This window comes from Macaca thibetana, chromosome 15 (assembly GCF_024542745.1).
Source record: "Macaca thibetana thibetana isolate TM-01 chromosome 15, ASM2454274v1, whole genome shotgun sequence".
Lineage (NCBI taxonomy): Eukaryota > Metazoa > Chordata > Mammalia > Primates > Cercopithecidae > Macaca > Macaca thibetana.
The window spans coordinates 18,878,263-18,892,839 of NC_065592.1; the positions used below are offsets into that span (position 1 = coordinate 18,878,263).

Consider the following 14,577-nt stretch of genomic DNA (forward strand, 5'->3'; position numbering starts at 1 on the left):
CTGAATTCTACAGTTTGAGGGGTAAAGTGTAGCCTGTAATCCCGAGTGAAGGGCTTAGTGGTGGTAACATCTGCCCTTAAACGTCTTCATTCACTATGGCTCCCACTTCTTTCTACCACTCCATCAGCTTCAATCTTTTATCTGTCCTCAGAATAAAACCACAATGGGAGTTGGGGGGGCGGTGGTTATTCTCTGGGCTATAATTAATGGAATGGAATGAAAAGTGGCACCAGGTGTCAAAAGACCTGGGTTCTAGTGCAAGGTCTACAAGAAGCAGCTGTATGGACCCTCCTAAGATCAGTGGGCCTCCCAGGCTAGAGAGTGCCCTGCTTCTCTGTAGTCTAGTATTTCCAAATTCACAACTAACATTTACCTTTGGAATTTAGGGACAAGGAAGTAGAATTCTCAGAAATCCCCCAAATCATAAGTTACTCTTTTTTTTTTTTTTTTTTTTGAGACGGAGTCTCGCTCTGCCGCCCAGGCTGGAGTGCAGTGGCCGGATCTCAGCTCACTGCAAGCTCCGCCTCCCAGGTTCATGCCATTCTCCTGCCTCAGCCTCCCGAGTAGCTGGGACTACAGGCGCCCGCCACCTCGCCCGGCTAGTTTTTGTATTTTTTAGTAGAGACGGGGTTTCACCGTGTCAGCCAGGGTGGTCTCGATCTCCTGACCTCGTGATCCGCCCGTCTCGGCCTCCCAAAGTGCTGGGATTACAGGCTTGAGCCACCGCGCCCGGCCATAAGTTATTCTTAAAATACTTCATTCTTTATACTCTTTTCTTCATTATCATAGGTATCTGGAAACACTCTGTTTACTAAGTAGACATATTAAGCCTATTTTTACTTACAAAGAACTGCAGCGTACAGAGAATATTTAAAAGACAGGAAGACACCAGGCAACATATATTGGATAGCATTCAAATAAATATAACATTTGAATATCCTAAAGCAAGGTAAACAGAATATAGAATCAATCGTGTCCAGACTGTTAACTTATTTTGCTTCCACAGTTTATTTCTCAGAACACCATAAGATTTGTATAAAGTATGCTAGGTTGTTTATCAAATCATTTTATTTGCAAGAACTCACCATTAGCAGCTGATATGGCCAGACATACAGACATAATGACATCACAGCAACCAAAAGTAGGGCTAATTAGATGGTGACTGTTTCTCTCTGCTATACTCCTGTCTCAGTTCTTACAGCCTTCAATTCAGTATGTTAGTATTTGATGAAGTTGGATTCTTTCAAACTAGTAATGTCTCTATAATGGTAAGTGTTAGTATTCACAGAATAATTACAATACTTCTCATTTCCTCAACTGATTTTTCTAGGGTTTATGGATTCAAAAAACATACATTTCCGAAGAAATACTGGGAGGGAATTCCCATGTGGAAACACTGGTCTGGGTCCTAGCCCTAGCCTCTGCATCATCATTCTGGGATGACGGTTTGTAATAGTGACCAAACCACGTAAGCTGGCATTAAGGCAGACCCTAGAGATCAGTGAACTCCTGCAGATCTGTGGTGAGTAGTAAACAACACATTTATTTTTTTTTTTAGACGAAGTGTCGCTCTGTTGCCAGGCTGGAGTGCAGTAGCAAGATCTCGGCTCACTGCAACCTCTGCCTCCTGGGTTCAAGTGATTCGCCTGCCTCAGACTCCCGAGTAGCTGGGACTAGAGGCATGTGCCACCACACGCAGCTAATTTTTAGTAGAGACGGGGTTTCACCATGTTGGTCAGGATGGTCTCGATCTTTTGACCTCGTGATCCGCCCATCTTGGCCTCCCAAAGTGCTGGGATTACAGGTGTGAGCCACCGTGCCCAGCAAACAATACATTTTAAGTGCCAGACCAACACCATATAGATGTTTTAAAAACTAACAACTTTATTGTTGGCTACAGCAGCTTCTCTGGATCTATGGCCTACAAAGAACTGACTGAACCTCTGAATGAAAGAGTAAGAGCATTAGGTTTAGAATCAGAGTTGGGTTCACATCCTAATTCTGCCACGTACTTTACATGTTATATGTTCTCTGGTCTCAGGTTTCATCCGTAAAGTGAGGAAAACATTGCATTATAAGGATTATATAATGTTAAGAACCTATGACAATGCCTGGCAGAAATGGCCCTCTCCCCTCCCATTTCCTATTACAGTCAACCTTGACACCAGGGAAGAGGAAGGCCACTAAGAGCTTTCTGGTAACAGCAAACCACCCAATGAAGGCCACAGACAGAAAAATCTCCTTTGGAATTAGTCTCACTTTAAGAATATTCAAGGAAAAAAGTTTAATTTTGCCAATTCCATAAATCAAAAGTGACTATGTACTGTAGAGAGAGCTTTAGTTATTTAAATACTTTAAACATCAATTTGCCAAACAGGTGCAAGACATGCCCCTATCCTCAAGCAGCTTACAATCTAGGAATACGAAGCTGACTGTGATGCACAAAGATGGCAGGAATACCACAAAAGAAGAGATTCCTGCCAACCATGGAAGCCAGGCCATACAAAGGAGCAGCAACATTTCACAGGCATTCATGCAGAAGGGCATTCCAGGCAGAGGGGACGGCATGAACATAGCAGTAACATCACACAGTATAGTGGAGCCATCCATTTCCCAGCGTGGGAGAGGAGATGCAGGGGATAATGATGGAAAAGGTGAGCTGAAGCAAGGTTATAAAAACCAGAGCTAGAAATTGGACTTTATCCTGGAAGCAATACAGGCAGTCCACCTTGGGTCCCCAGCGCATTTTAGATAGGGTTTACTTTACACAGGTTTCCATATATAGCACAACATGATCTGTTGTAAAAAGCAAGGACATCACCATTATCATTCTCTTTGTTGTTCTAAGATAATCCCTCAAAATCTCCATTGGAATCCTCAGGAACTTTCCAAAGGCCCCAGCCTAAAGTCCCTACAAGATCTTTGCAAAGGACTCTCAGAGATTGTGTTCCATTTGGTATTTGGGAGCACGAAGATCCAAGAAGTACAGTAGTTATCAGCACTACACCCTGCACTACCCATTTTCTGGACCTCCAGGCAGTTCAGTTTCCTGCAGTAATGTATAAAATGAAAACTGGCTCAGAGGGGTGGTTTACAAACCTTTAACAAAGAACGCTTTTAAAAAAATCCCCAGGCAGGCAGTCCCCAAGGTACTACTGTCAACCCCTGGGGCTCAATGAAACAAACCTAAAGACACAGGTCTGTCCGATTCCTGGGGCTATTTCTGTGTTCAAGTGAAAAGGTTAGTTTTGTGCGCTCAGAATCTACATCTTCACTGACAAAACACCAGAATTATCTGATACCTGTCATTCAGGCTAGGGAAGAGCCAAGACTTACTCCCAACCCATGAGGCTGTGCCAAAGTCCTAATATTCCCTGAGTCATACACAGGTTCATGGAGTCCATTCGTAGTCCCACCTCCTCAGAATTCAGGACCAACAAAAGCCTCTTTAGCAAGGAGAAATAATCCTGCTGATCCATGAAATGCCACCATTAGCAATTTATCCTTTTGATAAAGCACTTGCCAGTCCCCGTAGGAGGAGACATTCATCCCACACTCTTCCAGGTGAACAAGGTCACTAGGACCACTCCTCCCCATGAGAAGCAGCAAAGCAATTACATCCTAGGCACTTGAGGTAGGCCTACTGACTCAAGATGACAAGTCTCACCCTCACTGTGTCTTCCCTTCAGTCACTACATGTAACCATCCTGGGGCCCTCGTGCCCCCTTATCCCCGTTAACCATGAAGCACTCAGAGACAAGTTACACTATGTTCTTACTTGGCCTGACTGGCCCAGCCTTTTCTTCCAGCTTTAGGAGCCTCAGACCTTCAGCCTCCACAGGCCATTTTTAGCTCCTCCGTGCCGACGGGAACATGGAATCCAGAGATGCTGGGAGGCAGAAGGTGTCCTCCTCTTCCCCAGAGTGCAGTTGATGAAGGCTGGAGGCAGCCGCTGGAGGTAGCCAGCAGAATGCACAAAAAGTTTTCCCCACTCAATCCTCTTCCATGCCGTCCTCAATCCACTTTAAATACTGCACATCTCCTTGACCCACAGGGAGACTGAAGACCTCTGGGATTTCAAAAGTATGTATAGCCTTTGGAGAGAAAGCAAAGCCCTGTGAGTGACTATGATTAGAATCAACTCATGTGATAAAACCCAACTGGCCAGCCTCATGGGAGGCTCTCTGCAACCTGCCTCACCCCACCTGTCCAGGTCCACGGCCTGTCACTCTCCAGCCTATGTTTCCCATCTGTCAACAAGTGGCCAGTTAGGCCAGATAGCTTTACAGTCTTACAGACATGGGTTCAAATTCTAAGTTTGCCCCTACTAGCTGTCTGACTATGGACAAGTCACTTAGTTTTCTTCAAATGCTCCTTAAAAAAAAAAAAAGCCCTACATGACTGGACTGCTGAGGATTAATTAACACAAAGTATACAAAGCACTTACCCAGTACACCAGCTGGCACTATATGCATTCATTAAATGCTAGCTACTCTTTTTATTATTATCCTATGCACATCACTTCCCAAAACAATCCCCCCACCAATATCTCTCTTGCCCACCTAGATTCCACCTGCTCCTGCTGATCAATCAAAAGCCTATTCTTGCTTCAAAAACAAAACAAACAAACAAACAAAAAAAACAAAAAAAAACAAAAAAACACCTCTCTATCCCTCAAGGTCCAATTCAACCATTGACCTTTTCCAAGGGATCTTCCCTGACAATCCAGGTCTAGAGGAATCTCCTCCTCTCCTGTTTCTTTCACCTGGCCATTGTCACACAGTGCAAGTTCTCTTCACTTTCTAGGCTGAAGAAACATGAGGACTTGGACCAGAGTGTCCCATCTGTCGAATAAGGATTATAATCCTCTGCCTCCTTTCTGCTGAATGAGGTATTTTAAACTTCCCATAACATGCTTAATAAATCACAGCACATGTATACATTCACATGTTGCTTCACATGTATGCTTAAACATTCTGTAAGTTGGGTGCCTGAAGATAATGAATTTTGTTAACTTACGTGTTTTTATAAGCGGACATACAGAATTCAAAGACATTTTTAACACATTAGTAATAAGAGCTGAGACTGATAAAGCATTTCATATATGGATTTCACATATTAATTTCCATATGCATAACAACCCATTTGTATAATCCCCATTTTACAGAAGGGGCAACTGAGGCACAGAAAGTATTCATATTTTCCAAGCACTATGGAACAAGTGGCAGGTGGGGAGCCAGGTTTCAAGGTAGGAGGTCCAACTCTCTTAACCCTGAAGCTGTCCCTCACCAGTTAAAATTTTAATTTCTTCACAGTACTGGCTCTACCAATGGTTCCTTACTCTCTCACCTCTGCTGAGGTGGTATCATAAGGGCCCCCTCTATAGCTAGTTTGAGACCCAGATGTAACCGTGTATTCACAGAATCCTAGTTCCCTAAGAAGTAAAGAAAAGGTTTCATCATCCATATAGGTGGTTTGCATCTCTAGCCCTATGTTAGAGTCAACCTGAGAAGATTCAGGTGACCACATTAGAGTCATCTAAAAAGAAAGGTGCTTTTTAATACCACTATACTTGATCCCCGCCCTGGCCAAATTAAGTCGAAATCTGTGAGGTGGGGCCTAAATTGGTAGTTTGAAAAATGTGTCCAAATGATGCTAATACATAGCAGGCAGTTATGAGAAACACTGGTTTAGACCAGTGCTTCTCAAGCTTTAATGTGCAGAGATATCACCTGGGGGTCTTGTTAAACTATAATTTGATTCAGTAGGTCTGGGGTGAGCAGGAGATTCTGCAGTTCTTGAAAGCTCCCAGGTGATGCCAATTCCAAAAATTCCACTTTGAATGACAGAATGATAAAGGTTTATACTAGAGGTTCTCAAAGTGAAGGTCCACTGACGCCTGGGGATCTCCAGGACTCTAGGGGGTCCTTGGGGCCAAAACTACTTTCATAATATTATTTTGTTATTTGTTCTTTTACTATGTTGACATTTGCACTAATGGTTAAAAAAAAAAAAAAAACAGGCCAGGTGTGGTGGTTCATGCCTATAATCCCAGCACTTTAGGAGGCCGTGGCAGGTGGATCACTTGAGCCCAGGAGTTGAAGACCAGCCTGACCAACGTAGCAAAACTCTGTCTTTAAAAGACAAAAATAATAATAATAATTAGCCGGGCATGGTGGCAGGCACCTATAATCCCAGCTACTTGGGAGGCTGAGGCAGGAGAATCGCTTTAACTTGGGAGACAGAGGCTGTAGTGAGCTGAGATCATGCTGCAGCATTCCAGCCTGGGCAACAGAGTGAGACTCCGTCTCAAAAAAAAAAAAAAAAGGTAAAACTGCTGGCACTTCAGCATGAGTTGAGACAGTGACACTAACCTGTACTCATTGTCATTATATTCTTCACTGCCACACAGTTGGACTTTAAAAAGTCAATTTCACTTAGCATCTCTGATGAAGTAGGCAAAATTACTACTTTAATTAAATTTCAATCCTTGCGTACATGCCTTTTCAATATTCTGTGTGACAAAACACTGGTAGGAAGTACACATAAAGCATTTCTACTACATGCCTAAGTTCACTGCGTGTCTGATTGTTTTAGTACAAGTTAAACTTTTTTTTTTTTGGTGGAACACCAATTTTACTTTCAAGTCCGAGTAACCATAATTTGTCATTTCTACAAATTATAGTTACTTCAGGCTTGAGTATTAGGTAGGCACTTCCTCAAATATGAATAAATTGAGCCCACCACTCAAATAAAGACAATTTACATCATGTATGGCCAATGATAAAATTGATGTTTTCAAACAAAACTAAATTTTGAAAGACCTGACTTTATCACCATGAGCTTAAAGTGTCCCAGAATTTAAAGATGTTTCAGAGGAGATCCAGCTGTCTTATTAAGCCAGAATCTGCTAAAATGTAAAATGTCATTCTTCTAAATTTTTTTGTCTTTAGGAAATCTTACTTTCCTTAAAAATGCATTATTTATGTTAATATGTAATGGTTTTATCATTTTAAATGAAATAAAAATATTTTTATATTCTGTTTTAGTTTCTAAAACAGTAAACTTTTATATAACCCATAAAGTTCTTTTGGGTCTCAATTTTTAAAAGTGTAAAGGGGTTCTGAGACCAACATTTTGAAGGCCACTGGTTTAAACTATCTTATTCTAGCCCCCCATTATACAGATGGAGAATCTGAGGGTCAGAGAGGGATAGGGACTTGCCCAAAGTCACATAGAAGGTGGCTGGCTAGGATCCAGGTCTTCAGCTTTTCAAGGTCATTCCCTTAGTACCTTGGCTGGTCCTATGGTAAAGGAGTGAGAAGACATGCCAACCTTACCTGATGCAGATGGACAGCATGAAGACCTTGGAAGTCTTTGTCTTCATTAACTATAGATGAAAACAAACAAACAAAAACTAAAAACTGCTGCTTTAGGGCCTGATCCCCAGTGCTGCCACTGCTCATTCATCTGGTCATTTAGGAGACAGCTTTCCTCCGGGGTCACCAGGCCCTGTCACTAGCTTACAAATGAACCCAGGGCATCTTATGTGGGGAAACACCTCAATCAGTTATCTCTGCTAACTTTTAATTGGAACCTGGAAAAAGGCCATGGTCTCACTCACTCCCCTATCAAGACCTCCTATGGGCCAGGCTTGGTGGCTCACACCTGTAATCCCAGGACTTTGGGAGGCCAAGGTGGGCGGATCACCTGAGGTCGGGAGTTCGAAACCAGCCTGACCAACATGGAGAAACCCCATTTCTACTAAAAATACAAAATTATCTGGGTGTGGTGGTGCATGCCTGTAATCCCAGCTACTTGGGAGGCTAAGGCAGGAGAATCACCTGAACCCGGGAGGTAGAGGTTGCAGTCAGCCAAGATTGTGCCACTGCACTCCAGCCTGGGCAACAAGAGCGGAACTCCGTCTCAAAAAAGAAAAAAAAAAAAAAAAACCGACCCCCCTATGCTCACATCCTCACTCACTAACAGGATGTTAGTGGCTTCTATTTTTCCCTCCCAAAAGTACCTGGAGAAGGGAACAAAACCAAATTATGATGCTCCTAAGAGGAGCTCAATGAACTGTCAAACCTGGCCCACCTAAGTGACCTACTGAGGAGAAAACTTTAAAATCTTTCCAAGCCTATATAAACAAGTCTAGAGTTGACCAAGGCCTCACATGTCATCTGGTCCAATGCATGCATCTCACATTTGCCTGAACACTCCTGGAGGTGGGAGGTTCATCATCTCTTGATGAAGTCCATCTAACTTAAAGGTTTTCACAAGATGCTTTTTCTTATAGTATGCCAACATCTGCCACCTAGATTATTCCCCGGCTGGCCTCATCAAGAACCACCCCAGGACAGCACTGCAGAAACTCCTATGTCTTCTCTGCTGGAGCTCTTCCAATGCTCATCCCTACACACTGGTGCTATTTTGATCACTGACTTTCCAAGACGAGTGCCGATGAATGAATAACTAAAAAACACAGAAGACTGCAGGGAAGAAGTAAGCCTTACAGTTATGGAAACTTTTAGATGCTGAAAACAAAGTCAGCAATGATGATCAGAAGACAGTATAAGAACGCCATCAGGGGAAAGGAAAGACATTTACCCTGAGAATATCAACAAGGGCAAATCTAAGATGACCAAGGTCACTGGCCCTTCCTGTGTCACAGGACTGTGGCAAAAGAATACATCACGAGAAAGGATGGGCATATAAAGGAAATAGTAGGATGAAATTCTACTCAATTTCCCAACACTGGTCTCCAGACTGGCTAAATGTGACTCATCTATACAAGTATTTAAAAATTCAGAGACCTGGGCCCCCATCCTCAGGGGGTTATTGACTAGATTGAGGCTGGAGTTCAGGGATAGACAGCATATACTTTCACAAAACTACTCAGGGAGACCTACAATCCCAAAAAAGTTAAGGTCCACTGGTTTGTGCCAGTTTTTGCAGGTGACAAAATAAAGGCCAAAGAAGGGAAGAAATCACCCAAAAGGTGAGCAGCAAAGCTGAGCTGGAACCCTGTGCTTCTGACCCTCCCCTACGGTTCTTTCTGCCCCCTTCACCACCTCTGGAGTTACTCTGTAGTCACTTCCAACCTTAACACTTCAAGATATTTCCAAGATGAGAAAACAAAGCCCCCCAGACAATTACAGAAAAATGAGATGGTAACTACAATAGACAGAAGAAAATAACCTCTTACGTGATGCCTAGACAAGGATTCACCAGCAGACACCCCTTCCCCTCCTCCATCTAGCAATGACACAGCCCAGTCACTCCTCCCCAAGTAGCTGGGAGTGACAGTTTCCCGGTAAAATTAGAAAAACATCCCACAATCTGCAGGACACCAAGTGGTGCCTCCAAGGACCAAACAATTCACTGCCCTTACCTAGCTGCCTCCAGCACAGATCCCCAGGAGCATTAAAGAGAAATCTGTCTGCCTTCTCCCTTCCTTCCCTTCCCCTCAGTCCTGAAGCTGGGGGTTTAGGGATGAAGAAGTTCATAGTCTGCTGGCACGGGGCACTCACCAGGAGGCACATGAGGACAGAGGGCCGCAGGCAGTTTGGCAGAGGGCATCATGAGCCCAGCCTGTCCAGAGCATCACAGGTAATTTAGCTGCACCATGGCAGTGAATGGCAGCCATGGGCAGAGGTCCTAGTGGGCGGGCACTGAGGGCCTAAACTAACCTCTCTCCCACCACTGCCTCCTTGTTCCTCCCTGGCCTGGTCTGCCAGGCTTGCCAGGACACCAGGAGAGAGACAGTGGAGGCAGCAGCAAAGAGAGGGAGGAATTTCCACTGGACACCCTTCACCCTTGAAACAATGCAAGCACCATACCAGACCTACAACCCTTGCAAAAATACACGATTTTCACTTTCCATTCAAACAATTTTTAAAAAATCAAAATTTTGGGACGTCCCCAAAGACATAAACTTTTGTTAAGAACACAAAACCTTCAGAATCCACAGCATACACACACACGTACACAAAATTCTTCCACTTTAAAGAGGTCCAACCCACCAACAAACAAGAGAAGCACGCACATGGCTGCCTCTCTGGCCCCTTCCTCCCAGAATCTCCCTTCTAATTCTCCTTGGCTTAGAACACTCTTAATCCCTGCTTCTGTCCTTAATGAACTCTTTCCAGGCCATCCAAAAGATACTCCCATAGTTCTCTGCCCATAAGGCACTTTGCACACACTTTTTTTTTTTTGAGGCAGACTCTCGCTCTGTCGCCCAGGCTGGAGTGCAGTAGCGCGATCTCAGCTCACTGCAACCTCCGCCTACTGGGTTCAAGTGATTCTCCTGCCTCAGCCTCCCAAGTAGCTAGGACTACAGGCACATGCCACCACGCCTGTCTAATTTTTGTTTTTAGTAGATGGGATTTCACCATATTGGCCAGGCTGGTCTCCAACTCCCGACCTTGTGATCTGCCCACCTCGGCCTCTCAAAGTGCTGGGATTACAGGTGTGAGCCACCGTGCCCCGCCTGCACACACTTTTGTGGTAGCATAAACTATGGAGAGCAGTAACAAATAAGAAAAGCAACAAGCTAATGGCTGTTGCCCTTCTGAATATGGACTCCACTGTTATCAGAATTTCCAAATTTTTAATCCAGCTTTTTAATGTGAAGTATCCTCATTTTAAAAATGACAATTCTGGGGGTAGGGATACAGAGCAGAAAAGTGTAAGTAAACTGTTTAAGAGAATTATGTCTTAGTTGTGGCAGGAGTAACACAAGTGTTTTAAAAATTCAACAAACAGCACACTTTAAGTTGGCAAATTTTATGTAAATAGTATCTTAAAATAGAGAGGGCAAAATGCTGGAAACCAATTCAAAATTGTTTTCAACTAGGCTGACCAAACAAAACACATCTGTTAATCAAATCTGGCTTGCAGATTGCCAGCTGACAGTCTCTGCATTTATTGTAATTACCTGTTCACCTATCTGTTTCGTTCCCTGGGATTAGAAATTTTTTTTTCTTTTTTTTTTTTTGAGACGGAGTCTCGCTCTGTCACCCAGGCTGGAGTGCAGTGGCCGGATCTCAGCTCACTGCAAGCTCTGCCTCCCGGGTTTATGCCATTCTCCTGCCTCAGCCTCCTGAGTAGCTGGGACTACAGGCGCCTGCCACCTCGCCCAGCTAGTTTTTTGTATTTTTTAGTAGAGACAGGGTTTCACCATGTTAGCCAGGATGGTCTCGATCTCCTGACCTAGTGATCCGCCCGTCTCGGCCTCCCAAAGTGCTGGGATTACAGGCTTGAGCCACTGCGCCTGGCCTTAGAAATTCTTAAAGGCCTAATATACTTCTTAGCAAAGTGTCTGACAAAATCCAATAGTTAATCAGTTGTAGGCCTACTCCTGTCATTTATATTGTTAGTTGTGCAGACTCAAGCGAGTTAATTTGTGTGCTTTCAGGGGATTTTTCTCATAAAGGAAGGTCTAATATCTCCTTCATAGGTCTGAAGTGAAGATTAACAGAGAAGATTAACGTTAAGAGTGCTTATAAAATGTGGCTGGGTGCAGTGGCTCACACCTGTAATCCCAACACTTTGGGAGGCCGAGGCAGGCAGATCATCTGAGGTCAGGAGCTCGAGACCAGCCCGGCCAACATGGTGAAATTCCATCTCTATTAAAAAGACAAAAATTAGCCGGCGCACACGCCTGTAATCCCAGCTATTCAAGAGGCTGAGGCAGGAGAATCACTTGAACCTGGGAGGTGGAGGTTGCAATGAGCTGAGATTGCTCCATTGCACTCCAACCTGGGCGACACAGCAAGACTCAATTTCAAAAAAAAAAAAAAAAAGATACCGCTTATAAAACGTAAGGCCATGTCATTCAAGAGCAAGTAGTCTCTTGTCAACTACCAATGTAAACTCTGAAAACCTCCATTTGTGATTGAAGAACTTACTATCTATAGAATATGGTTAGAGAAAATGAGGCTGAGTGGTCCTAAGGAAACCTTTATATTTTAAGTCACTAAAATCAAGACCATGATCTTTGAGAGCCATTACATTAATAAGAATGGAACTGTTAATGACCATTTACCTCAGATCCTGAGATGATTTCCTGAGCCGATGTCCCCAAGTTTAGCTCAGGACCCTGCAGAGTTTAAGCGCAATGTTTGTTACATGACTAAAATGATAGGGATGTGTGGCTGGTGATGAAAAGGATGATGGTAATTATGAAAATGATGTTAGTGTAACAAGGGAAGGATGGTCTCTGGAATCTCTTCATCCTTCAACTCAGGTACCTCTACTCTCTCCAGATTCACTTCGAAGGTTACATTCCAAAGGTTCAACTTCACATTAATGGCTTGGACAGTTTCTTCAGACATATCAAGACTCTGAGTGCCATGCCAGAGGGTCCAGGCTTTTCTTCTGGCAGCTTCTTATCCTCCATCTTGTCCTGCTCCTTATCGGATCCTGATTCAGAGTCAGATTTCCCCTCAGACTCAGATTCTGTATCCATCACCTTCACCTAGATGACATCCTCTTCTTCATGTCTTCTTTCTCTTTCCAAGTCCTTTGCTTTATTTTGAAGGTTCTTCTGCATCTCTTTATAGGTATAAGCAATTTATTGAAATCTTTTTTAAAAGCCAAGCTTTAATCCAGGAAAGGATCCATATCAATTGCAGCATCAGTGAGGCCTGAGGTCTGGCATCAGACAGCATTCAATTTCCTCTGTCTGCAAAGACTTCTTCCTATGGACATAGACTCTCAGTTGTGACTAAAGATTGAAACTTGAGTAGCTCACTAATTTCACTTTCCCTGATATCAATGAATCTTAAACCCACCTGTTTTGCAGACACTAAGTTTTTTTAACTTCTTCATTAGCTCTAGGGAAAATGCATCATCATTCACACATCCTCCCACAGTTTCCAGCAAGCTTAAGAGTGGCTGATTTTATATCACCCATCACCTCTTTTATCACTACCAAAGAATCAGCAATATTGTACTGTTGCCATGTTTCTTTCAGAGTAAGGCGAGGGTTTTTTTAAATACAGTCAGCAAAGTGGTCAAACATATGTTTGGTGTAATACCTCCCAAATGCTTCGATTATACCCTAACCCAAGGGCTGAAGAAAGCTAGGGCCTTCCTGAGGGAGAAACACAATCAACATTAGAATGAACAAAGAATAATGAATCTGGGTGATTGGGACCTCCGTCCACAATTAGCAACATTCTGATTTCCGGATTTTTTTTTTCTGTTAAATGACTTCGGACTTGATGGATAAAAAAATAACAAAACCAATCCATAAAGTGGCAATGGTGATTCTGGGTGTGTTCACAAGAAAACAGGAAGGCGTTTATCTCTTTCTGAAAGACAAGTGGGGGATTAGAGTCTTTGTAAAGCAGCAGTGGTTTTATCATTTTGTCACCTGAGGCACTGCCACAAAAAAAATGAGGGAAATCCTGTCCTTAGCCTCCTCTAAGCTTTCCAGAGTTTTGTCTTTTGCCCCAAAAGTAGGAAGGCACGCACAGAAAAGATGGGTCGTCTCCTTGGTGTTGAAGACCTGTTGAGGCACATAGCCTCTCTCCAGTTGCTTGGAATACTCGGTGCCCACTCAGCATTTAAGGGTCCTTCCTCCCCATCAACCTGGTACATTGCAAAACAGCAGCGATTTTTAAAGTTCTCAAACCACCCCTTGCTCCCATGATACTTATTTGGGTTGTCCTCCCCAGATGTTTCCCACTGGTTCCCTGTGGATATATTAGGCCTGGTTGCAGATGGCCTTCCCGGTCAGATGTCGCCCTCTACCATCTGGCCCTCCACCTAAAAGGTTAACTGGATCTCCACCTTCACGATGTTTACATTACCGGGAATACACAGCAGCTTGGAGCAGATGGGCGACCAACTCTCCACACTGGTTTTTTTTTGTTTTGGGGTGGGGGGAGGGCGCCAAGGTGTTGGGGAAGCAGGGTCTTGCTGTCACCCAGGCTGGAGTGCAGTGGCATAATCACAGCTCACTGCAGCCTCGACCTCCCAGGCTTAGGTGAGCCTCCCGCTTCAGCCTCCCGAGTAGCTGAGACTACAGGTGCGTGCTACCACACCGCACTAATTTTTTTCTTCTTTTTTTTTTTTCTTTTTGGTAAAGACTGGGCTCTCACTATGTTGCCCAGGCTGGTTTCGAACTCCTGGGCTCAAGCGATCCTCCCGCCGCGGCCTCCCAAAGCGCTGGGATTACAGGCACGGCCACCACGCCCACAGCTGCTTCTCCTTGGTGGACTGATCAACACCAACAAGGCGGCGCACGTCCCTATTACTCACGCCTTTGTCCGGCTCCTGGAGAATACTCATCCAGTCTTCCTGGAGGCACGACGCTCCGCCTCCTCTTGACAGGTGTCTGGCCCAGGATCAAGATTCCCCTCCAGGCCTCCGCTCCGCCTGGGGCGGCCTCACCTGCGGTCGTAGCCGCGGTGGCCTCCCTAACGGCTGCGGTCGCCGCCGCCTAGAGCCTGGTTTTGGAGCCGCGAGGCCGCCCACGAAGCTCTTTAACTTCCCGTAAGTCCCCATCCTCGCCGCTCCGCTGGCTGGGAATGTGGCAAGTCTTGCCCTACGCGATAAACACGTAAG

The 14,577-nt window shown here is 44.3% G+C and overlaps 1 long non-coding RNA gene across 1 annotated transcript; it reads right to left on the reverse strand.

Moving 5' to 3' along the window:
- Positions 1–989: 989 nt before the first annotated feature.
- On the reverse strand, positions 990–12,451 carry LOC126937642 (uncharacterized). Its single transcript, XR_007719804.1, has 3 exons — positions 12,050–12,451; positions 7,341–7,390; positions 990–4,094 (listed from the first exon to the last, which is right to left on the reverse strand). It is a non-coding gene; the product is annotated as an uncharacterized LOC126937642 (long non-coding RNA).
- Positions 12,452–14,577: the final 2,126 nt, after the last annotated feature.